Consider the following 16,503-nt stretch of genomic DNA (forward strand, 5'->3'; position numbering starts at 1 on the left):
CAGCATTTACAAGAACTCTCAGCAAGAGAGTTGCTGCTGCATGCTGGGAGGGGAAATGCGAGGGGGAAGACAACAGGGAAGTCGGCACTGTGCAAATGCACTGGTGGAGTCAATACAGCACCATTTGAACAGCCCCAGACTCCCTGTCACATTGTCCCTTCTCCTCTCTCTCCAGACAAGCAGCAGCAACTCCACTGTTGAGAGATCAGGTAAGAGCCACCTCCCCACCCTGCCATCCGCTACTGGATATTGGTGTGCCCTCTGGAAGGTGGGACTTCTAGTCTGTCTAAGGTGGCCACACATGTTGTTCCTTCCCTGCAGCTTGGGCTAGCTCTCAGTGACTCTCCTCCATGGGCCACCGGCCACCTGCTATGTCTGAAGCAGTGATTCATAGGGGAGTTGGGCCATGGGTCAGCAGTGCTACATGACTTTTGCCTTGGCCATGTTTACATCTGCCCAATGGTTTGCAAAACCTTCAGAGGGTCTCTAGCAGCTGCAGTGACACCATGGGAGACATTTCCCCCCATGGATTCATTCTGTGGCACTGCTGGGATGTATAAAGGTATGCAACTGCATCCATGGAGTCTATCACGTGGATTTTCCCATAAAATCAGCAACCTAGAGAGCTGATTTTGTGGGAAAGACCTTTGTGATTGGGGGTTTCCCACATGATGTGCCCTGACCATATGATTACAGCAGCACCATCAGACGATGAACTTGTGGAAAAGAGTCTTCCACAGCACTACTGTAATGTCAACATCAGGGCTGGCTAATCTGTGGTCCTCCATATGTTGTTGGACTACAACATCCATCATCTCTGACCATTGGCCATGGTGGCTTGGGCTGCTAAGGCTTGGAGTCATAAGAATGTAAGAAGAGCCCTGCTGCAAAAGGTCCATCTAATCACAGTGGCCGACCAGATGCCTACAGGAAGCCCGCAAGCAGGACCTGAGCACAACATTCTCCATTTGCGATTCCCAGCAAATGGTATTCAGGCGCATGCTGCCCCCAACAGTGGAAATAGAATACAGCCATCATGGCTAGTCTAACAACATCCAGAGGGCCCTAGGATTGCCATCCCTGGTTTACCTTAGGGAAAAAAAGTTAATGGGATAGTTCCAAAGGGCAGCAAGCACAGGCATTTGCCAGGGCCCGATGGCCACCAAAAGGCCCACTGCCCCATCAGCCCCACCATTCTCTTTTTGCTCAGAGTGGCCATAAAGGTCAAAGCATGAGAGAATGATTGGTTTGCATGCTTATGCTTATTATTATTAACATGTATCACCTGCCCTTCACCTAATGGTCCCACAGTAGGTTACAACAATTTAAAAATACACCATTAAAAACAAAAGCGGATAAGAGAAAAATCAACTCGTTTGAAATGTGATGTTGGAGGAGAGCTTTGCGCATACTATGGACCGCAAAAAATAATTGGGTGCTAGAACAAATTAAACCAGAACTATCACTAGGAGCTAAAATGATGAAACTGAGATTATCATACTTTGGACTCATGATAAAAAGACATGATTCACTAGAAAAGACAATAATGCTGGGGAAAACAGAAGGGAGTAGAAAAAAGAGCAAGGCCAGACAAGAGATGGATTGATCCCATAAAGGAAGCCACAGACCTGAACTTACACGATCTGAACAGGGTTCATGACAGATACTCTTGGAGATCATTGATTCATAGGGTTGCTATAAGTCGTAATCGACTTGAAGGCACATAACAACAACAACAAATCACAAAATAGGGTGGGTGTGATGTTCCTGATTATATTGTAAATATGGTAAGTGCTGGTTATATAGAAGATATATGGTAAGTAGAGTGAAAGAGGAGGAGGGAGTACATGAGCAGTAGAATGCTGGATGATTGGCTGAGCGTTTGAATGGCTGGGAGTATAAATGGAAGAATGACAGTTGAATCTGGGAGGTGGTTTTTAGAGGGTGTTTAGGAGGTGGTGTTTGAGAGGTTGAGAGAGAGGTTGGAGGTTTGGAGGTCTGGTGGTGTGGAGAGTGAGTCGGAGTTCTGAGGCAATTAGTAAGAAGTTAAGTACCTAACAGAATATAGATGAAACCATACGCTTGTGAAACATTCCTTAAGTAATCTTATTATTTCTGATATTAAATAAATACTTGTTTGGTTTACCAAAGGCCTGATCCTTGGCTGGGGGAATATACAGACCAGAAGGGAGGGCAAGGTAATTACCAAGGCTGAACAGAAACTGTATCTAATGGTAGCAGCGGTGAAGGGAGTGATTGTAACAAGTCATGTATCCAGAGCAACCCAGAGTTGTATGCTTTAAATATAAAGATACAAGGGGGTTGGGAACAGCATAGGCACACAGTCACAAAGTAACAAGCTATAGAGAGACTGAGGCAAAGTCTCTGGAAGTTTGGGTTACAGAAAGTGACTGTTGGTGCTGCCTAGCAGTGGGATCTAGGGAGATCTGTGCTAGAGCTGTAAAGGGTAAGAATAAACCTGACGTTCCTGTCTGCTGGTAGCCCCAAGTGAGAGCTTCACAGGTGGTGCTGGGGAAGGACGTCACAGTGGGTCCTAAAAATATACCTCTCAGGTGTCAAAGGCCAGGGCAAAGAGGTGCATTATCCTTTTCCATGGGGCCCATTAAGGATGTCGTGCCTGAGGATCCCTCAAAATCCTGGCGTTGGCACCAGGGATGGACAAATGAAGCAGAGGAGAACCTACAGCTGCTTCATCCACCAATTCAGCAGGAAAGCAGATGCTGTGTTGTGACAGATGCTGGGGGGTAATATCAAAGGAGCCCCATAAGAAACAGAAAATGTACCCGCTTTCAGCACTGGAAAACTGCAGATAATAAGGCCATACAATGTCCCCATTTTATCTAGGTATCTTTAGTTGCATTATTTGGATTTTATTGGCAAAAGCCTTTTGCACAAAATCTCAGTTTGAAATGAAGTGTAATTATATTGACAGCTCAAAGTATCTTTGCAGAGTCAAAAAGAGAATGGGAGAGAATGTGGGAAATCCTTGGGCAGAAGGTGCATCACAACTGACTCAGTTGAAACATCTCTTATTGCAGCCAAACTATTACTGCAATAAAAACATCAGTGGGTCTGACCATTGCAGAAATCTGAAGAACACATTTTATTTTCCAAATTCAAAAGATTTTTAAAGAGCCACAGTGCTAGAAGAAAGAGGACAATAATATGTGTGTAGCTCATTGAGAAAGCAAAAATTGGTACAGTAAAATACTTCAGCGTAGTTAAAAACATAAATACAGCAGGGCCCTGCTTTATGGCACTTCGCTTTACAGCGGTCTCAATTAGACACAATTAGATTAAAGCCCCACTCATACAGCATTTGTTTCGCTTTTACGGTGGTTTTCGGGCATCGCGTGCCATTCTATTCAATGAGTTCCACTTTACAGCGGTTTTCGCTTTACAGTGGGGGTCCGCAATGTAACCCGCCGTATGAGTGGGGCCCTATTGTACACAAAAACCAAATATATAAATCTATAAGGAATGGTTAATCCTGATGCATTCAACTGTCTTTAAACTACCATGTATTGGCATAGGAGTAAGACGCTCAGACCTCTCTCTCTGCAAACAGAGCCTTCCTGCAAACACAGAACTTCTGCCAGCAGGACCAGCGCCAAGCATGCCAGGGTCCTTGGGCACCATCCTGCCCCAGACCTCAGCACCCACACACATGCCCCTACCTACCTACCTTTCCCTTGAAGTGAATGCTGCCCACACTGTGAGGGCATGCCTGCCATCAACCAAGATGGCGGCCAAGGTTTCCGTAAGAGGCTGATGCTCCTGCTGCTATCTTGGTTGATGGCAGGTATGTGCTCATGTAGCATGCATGCATGCCATCAACCAAGATAGCGGCAGAGGCATCAGCCCCTTAGCAAAGCCTCGGCCGCCATCTTAGTTGATGGCAGGCTTGAGCCCACAGCGCAGCCAGCATTTACTTCAAGGGAGAGGTAGGTGGGGCATGCAGGCAGGCATTGCAGGCCTATGCGGTAGTAAGGGGTGCCTGGAAGCTCCCTCTCTGTGATCCGTGGCAGGGTCAGGAGCCAACGCTGCAGTGGATTGTGGAAGGGAGTGCTCCTAAGTGCCCTCTCCTGTGTAGAGCTCATACGGCTCCATGGTATACCCCAGAGCTGAGAGCGATGAAACAATATAGGAGACGGCTTGAGTGCAGATAGAGGCGAACTCCTAGTGGATGCAATTATACACTGGTAAGTGCCTATGGTTAGCTGTATTTAGGAGCAGTGAGGGCAGCAAAAAACCAATATTTTGCTGCCACTATCAAATCATCAATCTGCTGCCCAGCAAAACTCTTCAGAATTGTCCGGGGGCTATTACACCCTGGCCCCAAGGATGTGGTAGAACCATCTGAGGCCCGCTGTAATGAATTTGCTAGGCACTTCCAGGATAAAATCTTTAGCATCCGCCAGGACTTAAGACTCCAGTGTTATAGCAGGTGAATCAAGCGAGGTATCCAGAGCACAGCCTTGTCCTGATTTCTTGCATGAGTTTCAGTTGGTGCAGCTTGAGGACGTTGACAAGGTTGTCAAAAGTCCCTTTGTTCCCCAGACACACATCCAGAAAGAGCAAAAAAGTGTACCAGCCCTGAAGCTGGCATAGATATTTTCCCTTCCATTAATGTAAATTGAACCAAAAAAAGGATTTAGGACAGGCGGGAAATCCGCCCCCTTTTGCACTACACAATATGAGCTTAGGAAGTGATCATTTTTCTGTTGTGGAATCTCCACACGCAGACACCTTAGGCCACCTCATATCCACACACTTTGTTTTGTTAATGGAATCTGCCAAAATGACTATTTTAAATGTGGCAGCGGGGATAGGAGGGTGAGGAGCTACACTGAATCTCAGAGGTCACTTCTGCAGCGTGTAAGGTTAAGTAACTGTATGCATATTATTCACCCTGTTAAGGTTCCAGCCCCCCTGGCCTTAAGTGCACTCATTGCTTCCTCGACAAGGTGCGAGGATTTCCAAATACCCTGCCTGCAGACTATTTTATTTTATTTTTTTAAATGACTCAAAGGCTCCAAATTGCTTTCAGAATGATAAACAATTGAAAAAAATAAAATAAGCAACATGGCATACAGATTTGGTCTGTTTGTATAATTTGTATCAACTGAAACATGGGCGTTGCACACAATCTTAGACCCCCAAATTGTAAATGTAAGTTAAAATGCTGGACTCTGCTATATAGGCTCTTAAAATTTGCACACCTATCAACACAGTAGTCTCTTTTCCACTGTAATCCACCAGATTCTGTGAAACAGAAGAAAAATATTCCTATGAATATAACCATCAAATTAGAGCTTTGGAAATAACATAGGCGGGGATAACCTTGCGGGCCACTTCCTTATTCTATGACTTTTTAAAGCTTGGGAATTATTATATGTGTTCGAACAGCAATGCCAAGTTGCAACTCTGAGTCATGGCTGTGAGAATAACTAAACAAAACAATTATGAGAGGACATATCCTGGGTAGGGAGGAGAGACAGAGAGTCTTAAAAAGGCCTATTTATTTATTTCCCGCCCTTCCACCCAACAGGAGCAGGGGTAAGGAAGGAGTTACATTCTGTCTAGTAAATTATTTCTGGAACAGCATTCTTGTGCATTCATGCACAAATCGAGCATATTGTTGAGGCACAGATATGCATAGGCCATCCGGTGGGATCTCAGGTAAGACTTAGTAGGCAGGCACAACTCCCCTTCCCCCTCAAAGCAGAGAAAAACAGATTCTGGAAAGACAGATACCTTGTGGATAATTCCACATCATTTTGCTCGAATGACAGGCAGATATATGTTGCCTTTTCTAGCCAGATGCACATGATGCAGCGAGAATACCCTGCCACCTTCTGTGCATGTGAAAAGTATCCTACTGAGTTCCCATTCAGAAATGTAAACCCTGCAGAGTAATTTACCAGCAGAGTGCTGCATTGTGGCTAACACACAAGGGTTAACTGTGCTCTCAGAAGTCATCTGCCTCCCTACAAAGGAAGGAGGAAAGAGCGGCATCATTTTAAAAATAATAATGAAACTTTGACCTGTGAAGCATCCGAACATGCAGCTACTTGGCATTTTAGAAACTTTCCCCTTGGTCCTTCAGTTCTGTCAAACAAGTGTACAGTGCTACCATTTGGCTATTTTGTTATATGATATCCCTCTTATCTACAGGTAGAAATGACTTCACAAAGACCAGGATCCTAAAGAACTAGTTCCTCATTTCTTTTGCTATTGTGTAATGCTGACCCAAAAGCAGTCTAGAATGTAAATGGAGAAAACAACCCTGGCTGCAGTCTGGCTGCCACAGGGGAGAACTGGGTCATCTTCTTCCACTGAAGTAATTGCAGTAATGCTCTCCTTGGTGCTTTTCCATCTTGTCCTGCAATCTAGCTCTGTCAATTTGAAACAAGCCAAGGTGATTTCTGATAAAACTTTCAAAGGAGATTGGATTCAGTTGCTACAAGATACACAACAACAGTTGCAGCACTCCAGCTACCACATTACTAAGGCTGCAGAAATAACTGCAGTGAAGGGGTTTGGGGGGGGGCTTGTTGTCAGAGCAGAATATACTGACGCAAGGGATGACTCCCAGAAAGCAAATCCAATGGGCTAGTCCAGCATTAGATGGATCCAAACTCACTCAGTCACACTTAAATCTTACCGGCTAAGTTCGTATTTGATTCAGTGGGACTTAAAGTGGTATGACAATGGCCTGCTCAAGCTCTTGCCTGTCCATCCATAACTTTCTTAGAGCCATTGCTCGGAGGGGATAGATGTGTTGCAGGCATCGCCCTCTCAGTACATGATAGTGTTTTCCTCTTTAGTTAATCCTGTCTGGCAGGAGCCCAAGAAGAGATTCTGACAATTCATACCTAGCTCTTCTCCGCTCTGTGCACAGTGATAATTTCCCCCAAGCACTGTCTCCCCTCCAAACATTCCTGCATACGCAACTTGCTTCTTAGCGTCACAGGTCCTTTTATCATGCCAGGCCATGACCCGTCCCTAGATAACATCCTCTAATTAAGACCCAGACTTCCCATAGCCAGGAAAACCTGGGAAGCAGACAGAGCCCCCAACTCTGGCACTTATCTGGAAGATACTGGTATCCAGGAAAAGACCTCACCAGGCCTGCCTCCAGAGGTAGCCTTAGAAAACCCTCGGGGTGGGTCCCTAGCTTGCAGCTGCAGAATACCCTTCCAGACAGAAGGAGAGGCAAAACAACCTTCCAGCCCCAGAGAACAGGAAGTTCAGGCTTAGGTGGCCTCTCAGCAAAGGAGCACATACCTGAAAACCCAAGGTAATAGAGCAGCTCATGAATAAGGGGTAAAAGATTCCTAGGGGGTAAAAGACTCCTCCAGAGCAGGATTAAGTGCCTCTAGCTGACCCTGGGTGAAATCTTAGACTATATAAGCCCTTGCTTAAGCACCTAAAAACAACCTACAATACTCGCAGTGTTATGCATAAAAGCAAATTTTACTTACTTATTTATTATTTTGTTTATATCCCGCCCTTCCTCCCAGCAGGAGGAACCCAAACCCACCCCAACGGCCAGGAATGATTGGAGTTGTAGTTCGGCAGCATCTGGAGGACCAAAGGTTCCCTATAGTTGGCTTAGAGGCTCATAAGCAAGGTGGTGGTGATATCTAATGGTTAGAGCTGTTGGTGTTGCTTTACCCTTTGCAGGGTGGATGCATAGAAGAGGGCTGTTGTGAGGAGGATAACTGGCTAGTTTACTTTGGTTCTCTGTAGTGTAAGGCAAAAGGGAGCCATGAGCACTTGCCCAGCAGTGACAAGGGTTGGAGTGGAGTGCCTGGCTTTTGCTGAGACAGAGCTTAGCTGCATGTGGGAGATGCTCCTCCCCTCCCCAAAGTGGTAGGGAGCATGCTGAAGCCATGCAGCTTCAGCAACTTGTAGTGTTGACCTACACAGGAGGGGGGCATGGGAGATACTTAAAAATAGTCATATTTTGCAGCATGCATTCCTCCCCTTCCCTGCTTACCTGCATGTGGCATTCCTTTGTGGTGGTCTCTCCTGGCACCCCAGCTGTCTGAACGGAGGCTGCTGTTGAGAATTTCTGCCTGGAGTACTACTTTGGTGTTCTAGGCAGTGAAATGCTAGCAATATGCTCAGGACACAAATCTTTTTCAGAGTGCTCCCTTTTTGTGCAGTGTTTTGCCCTGTTGTGCAAAGTACTATTTCTCCCTGATTCCCATGGAGTACCCCTTTGTGAGCTCTGTGTGTGCATGACCTGAGGCTAGAGGGATAGAGCACCTAACATGGGGGTATCCTGCTGTCTGAGTTGTGGTCTCTGTGTTGGGTTTATATACAGGTGATTGAGTGCTATGATGGGGTGTTGAGTTATACCATACCCTATGCTCCGCTGTGGTAATGTGGTGGGGCAGTTGTCAATGTGGAGGCAGCTATTTTTTAACTTTCCCCCTTGAAGAAGGGAAATTTCCTGCACCAGGGCTGCAAACACTACATCTCAGGTGAGGCATGGCTGTGGACTGCAGGAGTAAAAAGTTATTGCATAAGAGGATTTCATCCTGTTTCAGCTGTTCTGTTGAATGGCTCTGTTGGACCTGCTGGTGTTTAATGGGGCATTCTGCCAGCATATTTACTTAGAAAACGTCTATAACTCCCTTCATCACACAAGTGATCATAGCACGGTTCTCAAGATAATATAACAGCATCATTTAGCATTAAGTTGCCAGGTTCCTGCCCTGAGACTGATCCTGTATCTTTCGAACAAGAGAATGTCAGCCAAGTGCAGGTGTTTTTGCAACTCTGTAATGAGAAAAACCACAAGGTGGAATTCTCCCTTCCCCCTGCACAACTTTTAAAGATATAGAAGACCCCGTGGTTGCCAGGCCCAGCCTCCAAGAGGTCTTCTGTATCTTTAAAAGTTGTGCAGGGGGAAGGGAGAATTCCACCTTGTGGTTTTTCTCATTACAGTGTTGCAAGAACACCTGCACTTGGCTGACATTCTCTTCTCCTAAAGATACAGGATCAGTCTCAGAGCAGGAACCTGGCAACCCTATTTAGCATAAACCACAATAAAACACAATCCTTAATAGTACCAACCATAGTAAAATGGAGCAGTGTAAAATAAGGCAAGGCCTTAGACAATCACTTGCTAATTGCTCCACAGGCATGGGTGAACAGATATCTTTAGAGGGGGACAGATGTCACTATCTGTGCTTCTGGGGTGGGGGGAGGGAATTTCACTACAGAGAAGATCTGCCCCATCTTACCACTGAGTAAGCTATGCTTTCTGGTGGAACAAGCAGATCCCTTCCTCCCCCTACTGCAGAGTCCAAGCAGGCTAATATGAGAAGAGATGGCTTGGGTCCCAGGTTGATCAAGGCTTTAAAATTTAACACCAAAACATTTAAATTTGGTCAGGTAACACATTGGCTTTTGCCACTTTGATGGAAACTGTACCAAGTGTAGCATCAAGGTGAGAGTGGAGGCAAGTTCTCAAAATGCCTTGCAAATGTGTTGCATCCGGACTCGGGGGATTCAAACCAACAGCTGCAAGCCCTCAAAGTATTCTGAAAAACTCTGATAGAGGGCTACCCAGAACACAGTTATGATGACAAAACGAGCTGCCTTTGCCACCATCGCTACCATATATTAGGCACGATTATGCGCACTTACCTCTGCTTGATCGGCTTTGCTGTAAGTCTTGCATCACTTGGGCCCAGAGTTTTCTGGAAAACCAAGGTGCACCTTGAGTGCCACAGTGCTGGACAGGACACCTGGGAATGATTGTGTGGCTGGCATTTTCCATCTCACTATTCTACAGGAAGAAGGAACTTCCGGGAAGGGTGACTTAGCCTGTGCCTGCTTTTGAGACGGGCTCCTGCCTCAAAAGAAGCTTATTCAGATATATCAGTCAGTTTTTTCTTTTTTTTTGACTGATTAAACTTCTCCCGGGTAGGGAGAAACGAAGAGATTAACCTCAAAGCCTATTTTTGTTGGGACGACCAGATCTCATTAATTTATGGGACGAGGTCCAGCCGACGAAGGTGGGACGGATTTTTAACAGCAAGCTCTATCTGATAAAGCGAACGTTCACCTTATCTTCTAAGAGAGAACGCACTAACAGGCAAGCACCCTTCTTTCTATATTTTTCTTTTACTTGACTTAAATTGTTGCTGTTTAAAAGAGATTTGCCAGATTGATCAGTTTTTGACATCTCACTGGGGAGCCGTAACTTCTCTCTGCTACGCACTAATTAATAGCTTATCTCTGTTTTTGTTGCAAAAAGCTGTCCTGGATTTGCATTCTAAAGATATACACAGAAGAGGGATTTCTATTCCAGATTTTTATTTTGAAAAATATTATACTGTTTTGAGACTACTCTCTTTTTGGTCTATTTTATTTTGACGAATCTGTTTCTTGACGATTGCCATTAATTGTTTCGATCCTGGGAACTGCATTTTGTTTACTTAACTATTGGAGAGATAAGGCTGTCTGCTTTGTTTATACTGTGATGTCACCAAGTTTGGAGTATTAACCCAATTGTTGCTGAAATAAGAAGTGGTTTTCCTATATTTTTCTTTTAAAATGGCAATTAAGAAAGTGGCTGAAAATCTGGAAATAACTATGTTTCAGAAAATAATGGATGAGATTGAGATAATGAAAATTGAATTGAGTAAAATGAAGCAGGAGATTAAAGATATAAGGGTCCCTGTGAGAGAGGTGACCCTGGAAGGGGTCCCTGTGAGAGAGGAGACCCCGGAGATTGGAACAGGGGTCCCTGTGAGAGAGGTGACCCTGGAGACTGGAATAGGGGTCCCTGTGAGAGAGGAGATCCCGGAGATTGGAACCAACGTGGAACAGGAACAAGATTTGGAGTCTATGGACTTTAGAAATAAAATCTATTGTTTGGAACTCAATGTTATCTCTGAAGAAATGAATGAAGATTCTAGAGATAAAGTTATCAATGGCATGGATAATCTTCTGGACTGGAATGATGTGATGGAGCCCAATATAGAGAAAATCTATGGAATTAACTGCAGCCATGTGACAATGGAAAAACTTTTAAGAGATGACCCAGTGTATTTTGAAAAAAAGAACAGAGATATGATTTTACAGCAGTATTTCAGCAACCTATTCAGAATGGATGGCAAGAAAATATTTGGGATAGAGGTAATCCCCATCAGACTCTTACTATATGACTATGGCTTTGACAGCAAGATTATTATGGAATACTGATAATGGAAGATTGGATATTGAAATTACTGGACTTAACAAGACTACTGAAGATGGAAGATGGAAAATGGAACTAATAGAGATAATAGAACAATGGCTACTGAAATTATTGAACCTAACAGATTCTGATGTGATGGATTAATTGAAATGTTTATTTTGACTATGGTTATGACAATAAGATTATCATAATTAGTAATGAGATGGATTAATCGATATGCTTATCTGGAAAAAAAAATTGATAGATATATTTCTTAAAGAATTGAAACCTCTCTTTGACTTTTTGTGGAAAGAATAAAGTAATGTTTATGAGATTTGATGATTAAGTAAGATAACTACTGGAGGAAAGTGATTTTATAATATGACTTAAGAGACAGGATTGTTATATATTATAGACTTATAACTGATTTGATCTTTGACAAATGGGAAGTCAATATTTTACTCTTTATTTTTTATTTTTGTTTTTTTTTTCTTTTTTTCTTTTTGTTTAACTATTTTTGATTTTGTTTTTTGTCTTTGAATGTTTTATGATTTTGTCTTGTATGTTTTATGAAAATCTGAATAAAAATTATTGAAAAAAAAAAAAAAACTATTCTACAGGAAGATCAGGGCCTCTATAAGACTGAGAGCCACGTCAACTGGAAAATCTATTTTGTAAATTACTTTGAGTCACTCTTTGAAAAAAAGAGCAATGAATAAGTGCAATTAATAATTAACAACAACCTTTATTTATTATTTATTTATTTTATTTATTATTTTATTTATATCCCACCCTTCCTCCCAGCAGAAGCCCAGGGCGGCAATGCTTTTAGAGCATTCAGGAATCTGGGCCACCTTAACTGACCCAGGATAAAAGCATTACTTGAAGCCACCACCAGTCTGCCGCCATATCAGTCATGGCAGCAGCATTCATCTGGTGTTCCATCATAGTAGCAGCCAGAGTTTGGGCTACATCCTAAATCCCCCCTCAGCCAGTGCATTTTTAAGGTAGGATTGCACCCTGAATGTGTTCCTTTGATTGTTCACTGCTTTATTCATTTCCCCCCCAGAGAAGTAGGTGAGGAATAAACAAGAAAAAAGCCAGTTTAAACCTATTTGTTAATGTTGGCACAAGAGGTGTCCAAAGCTAAACTCCTTCACAAAATGTTCAGTGCTAAATGTCCCCCCAGGGCTCTGAGATGATTCTGTCTACTTCAGGCATGTCACACTGTAATTAGAATTCCATTGTCCTTCTGTCATCAGTATTCTAATGAATTAATCACACTGAAACAGTCCATGCTTTCACCTGTACAATTAAGAGACATGGTCTGATTTCTTTTTGTATCATGAAACTAGTCTTTTTTTAAAGTAAAGGAAATGTGAGAAACAAATCAGTCACAAGCAACAGTCTTGACATGAATTGGACACTTGTCTCCAAACTACTAGGATGTCTCTTTGACACTAGATAAGAGATCTAACTTGGGAGTTAGTTTCATAGATGTTTACTAGATTGATACAGTTTAGGTAGCACAAAAGGACTTTTAACAACAACACTTCTCCTATAGAGGGGAATTTTGAAGATTGAGTTGTTACAGTAACACCTAAATTCCACATTTACTTGGAAGCAAGTCTGATTTAAAACAATGAGATTAGAGACAGTTCTGTTGCCAGTTTTGTAGTTTATTCCCTGAGATAATGTTTCTTTCTTATTTGCATATTTTATTAGTTTTAAATGTTTTGAAACAATTATAGCCAACAACTGATCTGTAGAGAGCTCTTGCGCACCTCTGACCTCCAGTACTCTCTAATCCATGACATATTACAAGAAGCAAAAGATAAGGCAATTGAGGGAGAAGGAGAACTGTGTGGGTAAATATAGGGGGAAAGGGGGTGAAATGAGGAGGTCTGTGTGTCACAGTGTGATTCCTGAAAGTGTTATATTGACACGGGTTTGTAAATGGCTACCACATTAGATGAGATTGCAGGTGTCATGGATTTATTTAATCTGCGCTATGCTACTGTTGCACACCTTCCTTTTTTCCTAAGTGGTGAAAGGTTCTAGGGGCAGGGCTGCACAGTTATTTATTTTACCTTGGGTAAGAAAGCACTCAAGAGTTATGGTGCATTTCTTTGTAACATCAGTACATAAGAAGAGCATACACAGAGGCACAGAGGCACTCCTACAAGGCATTGGATCTCTTGGTCTGGATTAGATTCCTAGTGAGAGACCCTGCACCGTAGAGTTTCACAGTTGGCCATTTCACATCTTTATTTCTTTCTGTACCCATTCCAAATGGAAAACTGTCCTTCTCACACACACAGTTTTCCAAGCACTGTTCTCGAACCCCACTCTGGTAGACAAATTGCCCTAGGGAGCATTCACAGCCATTAAAGAACATTAAGATTCCTTTGCTTTGAATCCTCAAATGTAAGTTGGGCATCACTTTAAGGCAAAGCCCATTCTTAGTAATCATCAGACAGCAAATACACAACACTATTTTTCTCCCTAGTACTTAATTCTAGCATGTCACCATTTGTTTCTTTAAGAGAAATGCAGCTGTGAAAGGAAACGCAGCACCAGCATTTTCCCACGTTTTCTTCCTCTGGTCCCAACACCCACTCTGCCCTCCCACTTACTGGAGCAAACAGGATGTCCATGCTGTCAACAAACAGATGAGAAGGGAGGGTGAGAGATTGGACTGGGGAAAAAGAGGTGGGAGAAGCTACAGTTGCATCTTCTTCCAGAATTGCAGATGGCCAATTTGCACATCTGGCCTGTTCAATCCAGATTTATAGGTAATCAGTGCACAACCTGGCACATGTCAAATGGATCATACTTCTGTTCAACTCAAACTGAGCAGCATTGTGATGGCACAATAAATGTGGGTTGAGCTATGACCAATGATGGAGCCATACTTCAACACATACCAAACTCTGCAGGATCCATGGTCCAGATTCTGGACATGCTAGCTGGGTTGTGTGAATTGGCTCACAGTTTCATGTTCTGTGGTTAGGATCTATGCATGGGTCCCAGATTGCCCTTAATGTAATAAATTATGTTGCATCACAGAGGCTGCAGCTCTGGGGAGGGTCCATTGTTCAGTGGTAGAATACATGTCTGCATACTGAAGGTCCTAGATGCAATCCCTGGACTCTCTAAATTAACAGCAGGGCTGTTAAAAGACCACTGATCTTAGGGAGCCAGTTGAAACAGAGTACTGGGCTAGATGATCAATGGTCTGGCTCAGTATAATGCTGCTTGCTTGTGTATTTCGCAATTTAAAAAAACCCTTGGTAACTCACAATTAGTTGTGTATGTATTCCTTGGCTCACATTGGACAGCAAAGCTGAATACCCTGCCTATCTCCATGCCTCCACCTCCTGAAGCTTCTATGCAGGGAAGGTTGCCATTGATTTCTTTGTCAGTTTTTCCGGCTGGAACTGTTGCTGGTTGGAAGCTTTTGAATGAGGCAAAAAGAAAGAGGGTGCTTTGTTTGCTTTGCTTTTTATGAGTTCATTTGTTTGTTAGTCTTAGGATCTGACCTTTGAGCTGCTATTCACATAGGCAGCTCTTATTCAGGTGGACCATTACAGCAATGTCATTGGTGGTCCTTTTGTGAGACAGCATCCCAAACGGCAGATTAGTCCTATGCACATGCATTTGGAAGTAAATCCCAGTGAGTTTTACTGCGATTTATTTCCTAGTATAGATACTTAGGGTTACTTATTTAGAAGCAAGTTTCATGAGGAAGTACAGGAACTTGTGCTCAGAAAATGCATCTAGAATTGAGAGGTGGGTTTGTAGTTGGCATATACGTAAGCTGAAGAGTAGCATTCACATCAGTTAAATATTCTCCCTGACTACATGTAAGAGGGATGATGCTTCCTTTGCTCAGCAACTGAAAACTCATGCATAAAATATTAAGATGCTTTCTTAAATATGCCACAATAAGTGCTAATAATTGTGTGAGCAAGTGTTGCAGGAGGCTGCCAATGTCGTCGCAGCTTAAAAGTGGTTTCTAAAAATATGAGCTCTTCATTTAAAGTGTACAAATACATTTCCTGTAGTATTTTTAGTTTTTAAATAAAGGCCATCTATGTACGTAATAGGGCACAGGATTGCCGCTTAAGTGGTTGGAGAAATAGCTTGTGTTCCAACTGCATCACAAATACTTGGTTTAAAAATGTATTATGCAATTGAATTTCCTGTGTGATGATGTGCTTAAAATTTGAAATGAGGATGGAAAGCTTGAATTCCTTTAGGGACTTGGGAAACCTCTGTTTTTAATAATTAAAAAAACTGGGAAGTAAAATCGGCAACTGATATTAACACTTCATATCAACCAACCCTATACTGGTCATTTTTTGGCCCCTTTTATATTCCTGTATTTCAATCTATTAAATGAAAATAGCAGGTGTGAGGTTTTTGTGTAGTTATTGCAGGCAGAAGAAAAAGCTGAACCATGGCAGAAGCCTCCTGTGGCAAAGGAAATGAAAAAGAGAAAGAATGAAGAGCTAGAGAAAGTCACAAGATGCCAGTGACTGACACTGAAATAGAGAAAGGAGAAGGGAGATGAGAAGGACCCTGTATACAGCAGCTGAAGCTTTGTTAGTAGCGGAACAATGTGCCTTGCCTGATCAACCAGCAACACTGTGTATATAAATCGGGGGTGGGGGGGGAAGACAAGGCCTCCTCACACTGCAGGCATTTGTTAAGTCCATTGTGATCCACTTGTTCTAGGCCCGTGAATTCACTTGTTAACTACTTCCTAATGCAACTATACAAGGAGTTTGTAGAAATGGAATGGTAAAGTGAAGTCTGTTAGCCATCACATGCAGCCCTGAAGCAATTATGCTTGGTAGGCATGGGGAATTCAGAGTGGCATCCAGATAAATAATGAGGGTCATCAACAGTTCTCATCTAGATTGTACTAAAGTGTCTTAATCCATCCTCAAGTAAGATAGCCCTCCCCCCAATACCTTTATTTGTTTCGATGGTCTAAACTTGAGAACAAGAGCCAGTGTGGTGTAGTGGTTAAGGTGCTGGACTACGACCTAGGAGACCAGGGTTCGAATCCCCACACAGCCATGAAGCTCACTGGGTGACCTTGGGCCAGTCACTGCCTCTCGGTCTCACGAAAACCCTATTCACAGGGTCACCATAAGTCAGAATCGACTTGAAGGCAGTACATTTCCATTTTTTCAAACTTGAGAATGGGGACTCTGGCCTGAGTGTCAAATATGGCTCTCCAGGCATCTCTATCAGGCTCTAGGGACTTA

This window comes from Rhineura floridana, chromosome 1, assembly GCF_030035675.1.
Source record: "Rhineura floridana isolate rRhiFlo1 chromosome 1, rRhiFlo1.hap2, whole genome shotgun sequence".
Taxonomy (NCBI): domain Eukaryota; kingdom Metazoa; phylum Chordata; class Lepidosauria; order Squamata; family Rhineuridae; genus Rhineura; species Rhineura floridana.